We start from the raw sequence: 6,962 nt of genomic DNA, 5'->3' as shown, positions 1-6,962 counted from the left end.
AATACATATAGGTGGAGTCACATAGCATGTAGCCTTTTCAGATTGGTTTCTTTCATTTAGTACTATGCATTTAACATACATTTCTTCCAGGTCTTTTCATGGCTTGGTAGCTCATCTCTTTTTAGTGCTGAATGATAGTCTGCCTGGATAGACCATAGTTTATTTACCCATTCACCTACTGAAGGACACCTCGGTTGCTTCCATCCAAGCTGCTGCATTATGAATCAAGCTGCCATAAACACCCATGAGAAGGTTTTTATGCGGATGTATGTGTTCAGCTCCTTTGTGTAAATACCAAGGTTGCTGGATCATATGGTGAGAGTTGATTTAGTTTTGTAAGAAACCACCAAACAGTCTCGGTATCATTTTGCATTTCCACCAGGAATGAATGAGCGTTCCTGTTGTTCCATAACCTCACCAGCATTTGGTGTTGTCAGGGTTCTGGGTATTGGTCGCTCTAATATGATGTGTAATAGTACTTCAGTTTTGTTTTAATTCGCACTTACCTGAGGACATATGAAGGACATCTTTTCATATGCTTATTTGCCATCTGGTGTATCTTCTTTGGGGGAGTTTCTGTTAAGGTTTTTGGTCCATTTGAATTGGGTTGTTTGTTTTCTTCTTGTTGCGTTTTTGGAATGATTTATGTATTTTGGATACGAGGCCTTTGCCAGATGTGTACATTGCAAATATTTTCTCCCAGCCTGTGGCTTGCCTTCTCAATCTCTTGACATTATCTTCCACAGAGCAAAAGTTTTTAATTTTAATGAAGTCCAGCTTCTCAATTATTTCTTTGGTGTTATAGCTTAAAAAGTCATCACCACACTCAAGATCATCTAGGCTTTTTCCCCTAGGCTATTCTTCTGTGGTCTGAGCACCCAATTTTAGTGTGGGGAAGTGGGGGTGGTTTTCCCACACCACCAAGCAATGCTCCAGACACCAGTTGGGTGTCTTAACAATTCAGCTCAATTCTGACAGTGTTTACCTGCAGATAACACCAGATTCCATGGGTTGAAACTTTAATCTTATAAGACTGACCACCCCCTTCAGATGCCAGTTGCAGGTCCAGGTTGTCACCCAAGGTCCTTCTTGGATTCTTGGATTCAATTAATTTGTTAGAGCAGCTCACAGTACTCAAAGAAACAATTCACTTACTAGATCACTGATTTATTATCAAAGGATAGAACTCAAGAATAGCCAGATGGAAGAGATGCACAGGGCAAAGTATGGGGAATAGGCACAGAGCCTCCATGCACCTCCAGGTGCACCTCTCTCCCAGAACTTCTATGTGTTCACCAACCTGAAAGCTCTCCAAACCCTGTCCTTTTGGGTTTTTGTGGAGGCTTCATTATATAGTCATGATTGATTAAGTTGATGCCAAGCAAGAACTATAACATGGGGTTCCTGCTGGGGTGGATCAAGAAGCTCATGGAGACTGATGAAGAGATTGGGAAGGTGGCAGCGGCTGTACCTATCCTTATCTCCTGGGTGCTCGAACTCTTCCAGTCACTGTTGACAAAGGCCTGCCAGGTGACCTGGTTCTAAAGCGCCAAACCATGACCACATCCCACCTGAAGCAGTGCCTTGAGCTGGAACAGCAGTTTGACTTTAAGATTTTATTTTATTTACCTATTTATTTATTTATTCATTTATTTGAGAAAGAGAGTGTGTGAGCAGGGGAAGGAACTGAGGCAGATGGAGAAGGATAAGCAGACCCAGAGCCCAGTGCAGAGTCCAACATGGGGCTCAATCTCATAACCCTGAGATCATGACCTGAGCTGAAACTGAAAGTCAGCCACTTAACCGACTGAGCCACCCAGGTGCTCCCAGCAGCATGACTTCTTGAAGGACCTGGTGGCCTCTTGTGCCCGACATGCAGGATGACAGGGAAGATAACACCATGGAAAGGGACAAGGGTCCCCAGAGGGGCCAGAAGCCAGGCAACAATGGCTGGAGGAATGGGAGGATGGGAAGCAAAGGCAAGGACAAGAAGCTGTCAGGGATGGACTTGGAGAGGAGGGTGGGTCTGAGGACATAGATGCGGACAGGGAAGAGGAGACACCATGGGCTCCACCTCAGGCCAGCCACCCCCTGCCCACTTTAAGAGTTCCCTCACACCCTTCATGCCCTTCACTTTGACTTTGCCTTTGTTGCTAACACTCTCTCTCCCCAGGCCCCTTAGCACGAGATATAGAAGATGAAGAGAACTGTGACTCTCGGAGGCCTCTCTCCTCCCAGGCCACACCCACTTTTAGTTGATTTTAGTTGCTCTGGGTGGAGAAGAGAAAATAAAATTGTTCTTAGATTTATTAAAAAATTAATATCTCAGCAATTAAACTCAATTTGCCACCTTTCTCCTCACCCTGGAGGTGGGGGTTGGGTGGGGTGAGACCAAGAACCAACCCTCCAATCATGTAGTTGGTTCTCCTGGCAACCAGTAATCCTCCCACTTAGGTGAGCTAAGGGCTTTCTGAAGGTCGCCTCATTAACATAACAAAAGACACCTTTATCACCCTTATCAGAGGAAGAGCAAAGGGTTTTAGGAGCTGTGAGCCAGGAACTGGGACTAAGACCAAATATATATGAGAAATACAGTTTGGTCATCTGAATGACCAAATATGTATTCCTTGTAAGTCACAATATCATGAATCTCTTTTAGGAGTTTTATACTTTTGCATTTTATATTTAGGTCTGTGATTCATTTTGAGTTCATTTTGGTGAGGGATGTAAAGTCTGTCTAGATTCATTTCTTTGCATGGGAGTATCCAGGTGTTCTGCACCATTTGTTGAAAAGACTATCTTTTCTCCATTGACTCGCCTTTGCTCCTCTGTCAAAGATCAGTTGACTAGACTTATGTGGGTTTATTTCTGGGCTCTCCATTCTGTTCCATTGGTCTATCTGTCTGTCTTTTGCCAGTATCACATTGTCTTGATTATTGTAGTTTTATCGTAAATCTTGAAGTCAGGTAGTGTCAGTCCTCCAAATTTGTTCTTCTCCTTCAGTATTGTAGTGGTTATTATCTGTCTGTACAAACTTTAGAATTAGTTTTCCAATATCCACAAAATAACTTGCTGGGATTTTGACTGGGATTGAATTAAATCTATAGACCAAGTTGAGAAGAAATGACATCTTGACAATATTGAGTCTTCTTATCCATGAATACAGAGTATCTCTCCATTTATTTAGTTCTTTAATTTCATTCATTAGTTTTGTGCAGTTTTCCTCATATAGATCTTGTACATATTTTGTTAGATTTATACCTAAATATTTAATTTTGGGGGGTTCTAATGTAAGTGAAATTATGTTAATTTCAGATTTTACTTGTTCATTGCTGGCATATAGGAGAGCAATTGACTTTTGTATATTACCTTTGTATCTTACAACTTTGCTATATTCACTTATTAATTCCAGGTTGGTTTTTTTTTCTTGGTCATTCTGTTGGGTTTTCTACATGGACAATCATGTCCTCTGCGAAAAATAGCCACTTTTATTTTTTCCTTCCTGTGAATATATTTTTATATTAAGAAATTGAGGGAGCTTTCCATTAAGAAAAGTATAAAGGATGAAGTATGAAGGATATACTTCAAGCTGAAGGAAAGTGATCTCGAATGGAAAAATATGAGATGAGAAAAGAAAAGAGCAAAGAAATTAGCAAAAAAAATAGGGGTAAATCTAAAGGCAATTTGAATGTATAAAATTATGTCTTACAAGGTTATCAAAAAACAAAGTCCATTATAGAAGTCAAAGCTCCTGGAAGTAGTTAATGAATTTACAAGGTTTCAGAATACAAGGATAATATGTAAAAATATAATGTATTTCCATATACTAGTAATAAATTATTAAAACATTTTTTTTCTCAGCTCCTTTACAAACTGCGGGCCTTCGCTCAGGGAGCTGTCTGGGACACCTGCTCTTGGTATAATCCCCCTATAAACACTGCCTGAACCTTAAAAAAACAAACAAAACAAAACCCCAATTTTTAAAAAGCATACCATTTAAAACAGTTACAGTAAACATAAAATATTTATGGATAAATCTATAAGATATGTACAGTATCTGATATTGAAAACTATAAAACAATGCTGGAAAAAATCAAGTAAGACCTAAATTCATAGAAAAATATACCTGGCTCATGGCTCGGAAGACTCATTATTGATAAGATGTCTATTTCCTCCACAAGGATCTATAGATTTAACACAATCACAAAATTTTCAGCTAGATTTTTTGTAACTATCTAAAATTAATTCTAAGGTTTAGTTGAATTATAATGAAACCTGAATAGGAGAAACAATTTTGAAAAAGAAAAAGTTGATGGGGCACCTGGGTGGCTCATTTGGTTGAGCATCTGCCTTCAGCTCAGGTCCCCACCCCAGGTCCTGGCGGGCTCCCTTCTCAGTGGGGATCCTGCTTCTCCCTCTCCCTCTCCCCCTCCCCCTGCTCACTCACGCTCTCTCTCTCTCCCTCAAATAAATAAATAAAATCTTTTTAAAAAATAACAAAAATGGGGCGCCTGGGTGGCTCAGTGTGATTAAGCCTCTGCCTGCGGCTCAGGTCATGATCTCAGGGTCCTGGGATTGAGACCTGCATTGGGCTCTCTGCTTAGCAGAAAGCCTGCTTCCTCTTCTCTCTCTCTCTGCCTGCCTCTCTGCCTACTTGTGATCTCTCTCTCTCTGTCAAATATTGCATGGAGCACTGGGTGTGGTGCAAAAACAATGAATTCTGTTATGCTGAAAAGAAATAAAAATAAATAAATAAATAAAATTTTAAAAAACGATATGATCATCATTAAGTCACTAGGGAAATACAAATTAAAAGCACAATGAGATACTACTCTACACCTATTAAAATGGCTCAAATAAAAAATACTGATCATACAAAATGTTAGTGTAGATATGGAACAACCAGAATAGCGATTCCTGATGGAAATGCGAAATAGTACAGTCACTCCAGAAAACAGCTTGGCATTTTCTTTCAAAGTTACAAGTACACTTACTATATGACCCAGTAATCCCACTCCTAAGGATTTACTGTTTACTCTAGAGAAAAGTAAACTTCTGTTCCCACACAAACCCTGTACATGGATGTTTATAGCAGCTTGAGTTACAATAACACCAAACTAGAAACAACCCAAATGTCCTTCAATAGGCAAATGGATAAACCAACAGCGGCACATCCATAAAATGAAATCTTACTCTGCAATAAAATGAGCAAACTATGGGGCACCTGGGTGGTTGAGTGGGTTAAGCCTCTGCCTTTGGCTAAGGTCATGATCCAGGGTCCTGGGATAGAGCCCCACATCGGGCTCTCTGCTCAGCGGGGAGCCTGCTTCTCCCTCTCTCTCTGCCTGCCTCTCTGACTACTTGTGATCTCTGTCTGTCAAATAAATAAATTTTTTAAATCTTTAAAAAAAATTAGAACTGGACACCAAAAAAGGGGAATGTGACTGTATATAAATAACAAAACTAAGCAAAGGTAATCCTCGCAAATGCCTCATGCACCACAGAAATAAGGTTTAAAGAGTGACTACATATCAGGGTTGGAGTGGTGCTGTTGTCCATTCTTTAAAAACATTGTTTTTGCTTTAAAAAAAAAGGTAAAAATGTGCTGCATTCTTTGTTCATTTGAACGAGGAACAAATAAATCGTTTCAGAAACATTCCTTAGATTGTCCTAAATGCAGGTGTTACGATATGAATCGTAACTGTGAGGGACAGTTGATGGATTCGTCTACAGTATCTCTTATATTTTATCAGGACAATCTACAGGACTTTTGGAGCTATAGCCTTTAAAAGATAATGGCTCAGGTAAGCCCTTCTATTCAGTTTTGTAAACGAAGAGACCACTTGAAGAAAACGCTAGGGCTTGTGCTAACATATATGTAGGTTAAAAATAATTACATTTGAGATCTGTTGAATGTGCACATCACACTAAACATTCTTTTCAAAAGTATCATGTCATCATTTAATCTGGCAGCGATTCTTTAAGTCACTGTAGAACTCCCGAGAATGACTGGTATCCTCACGGAAGCAACACACCCCACAGACAGTCTCACCAACATATATATATATATATATATACATATACATATATACACACACACTCCCATATGCACTCACATGTAGACACATGTGCATAAACATAATGTATACACATGTAAAACACACAGGCGTGTACATGCATGTTCACACACAGCAGGAAAACACAAGCACACCGCCCCCAATGGTGTGTGTACTTTCTTTCCCCCCTCAAAAATGTAGATCATCTGTCAGAATCCAGAGGATAAGAATTGTCTTTTAAGGGTATGGTGTCTACCTTAAACAAAGGGAGCTTCTGCCTCAAATCCTTTTTTGAAATAAGGTGGCTATAAATGAAAAACCGAGGAAGGATTAAGCAATACTTGGGATTTTCAGCTAAATTCTTTAATAATAACCAAACGTAATCCATTTAGGTTTGGGATGTTCACTCTTGGAACTCAGCCACGGCGCTGTGAGGAATCCAACAGCCCCACCTACCCACCACCCTCAGTCCTAGCTGAGCTCCCAGCTGGCAGCCAGCATGGACTTGTCATGTGTGAAGGAGCCATCTTGGAAGCCGATCCTCCAGCCCTTAGTCAAGCTGCCCCAGCTGATGCCATGTAGGGCGGATACAAATGCCCCTGCCAAAGCCTGCCCAAATTTCAGACTTGTGAGCAAAAGAAACGGTTGGTTTTATTTTAAACCAGTAAGCGTTGGGGTGATTTGTCATGCAGCAGTAGAAAACTTTTAAGTGCAGAATAAAAAGATATTAAAATGATTTTAATCTTCTCTCCCTTTGACACTCTCTTTCTCCATTCTGCCATGCTGCAAACTCACATTTCACAATTCACCACACACACACACACACACACACACACACACACACACACACACTACCAGAATAGCATCCAAGAGAGATAAGTGTTGGGAAAGCTAGAGGAGAGAAGA

The 6,962-nt window shown here is 40.2% G+C and overlaps 1 pseudogene; it reads left to right on the top strand.

Annotated features, from left to right (window-relative positions):
• Positions 1–1,395: 1,395 nt before the first annotated feature.
• Positions 1,396–6,638, top strand: LOC123934613 (annotated as a pseudogene).
• Positions 6,639–6,962: the final 324 nt, after the last annotated feature.

Source organism: Meles meles, chromosome X (genome assembly GCF_922984935.1).
Source record: "Meles meles chromosome X, mMelMel3.1 paternal haplotype, whole genome shotgun sequence".
NCBI classification, from domain to species: Eukaryota; Metazoa; Chordata; class Mammalia; order Carnivora; family Mustelidae; genus Meles; species Meles meles.
The sequence above is the reverse complement of the archived record's forward strand: the minus strand, read 5'-3'. Positions and strand labels throughout refer to the sequence as shown.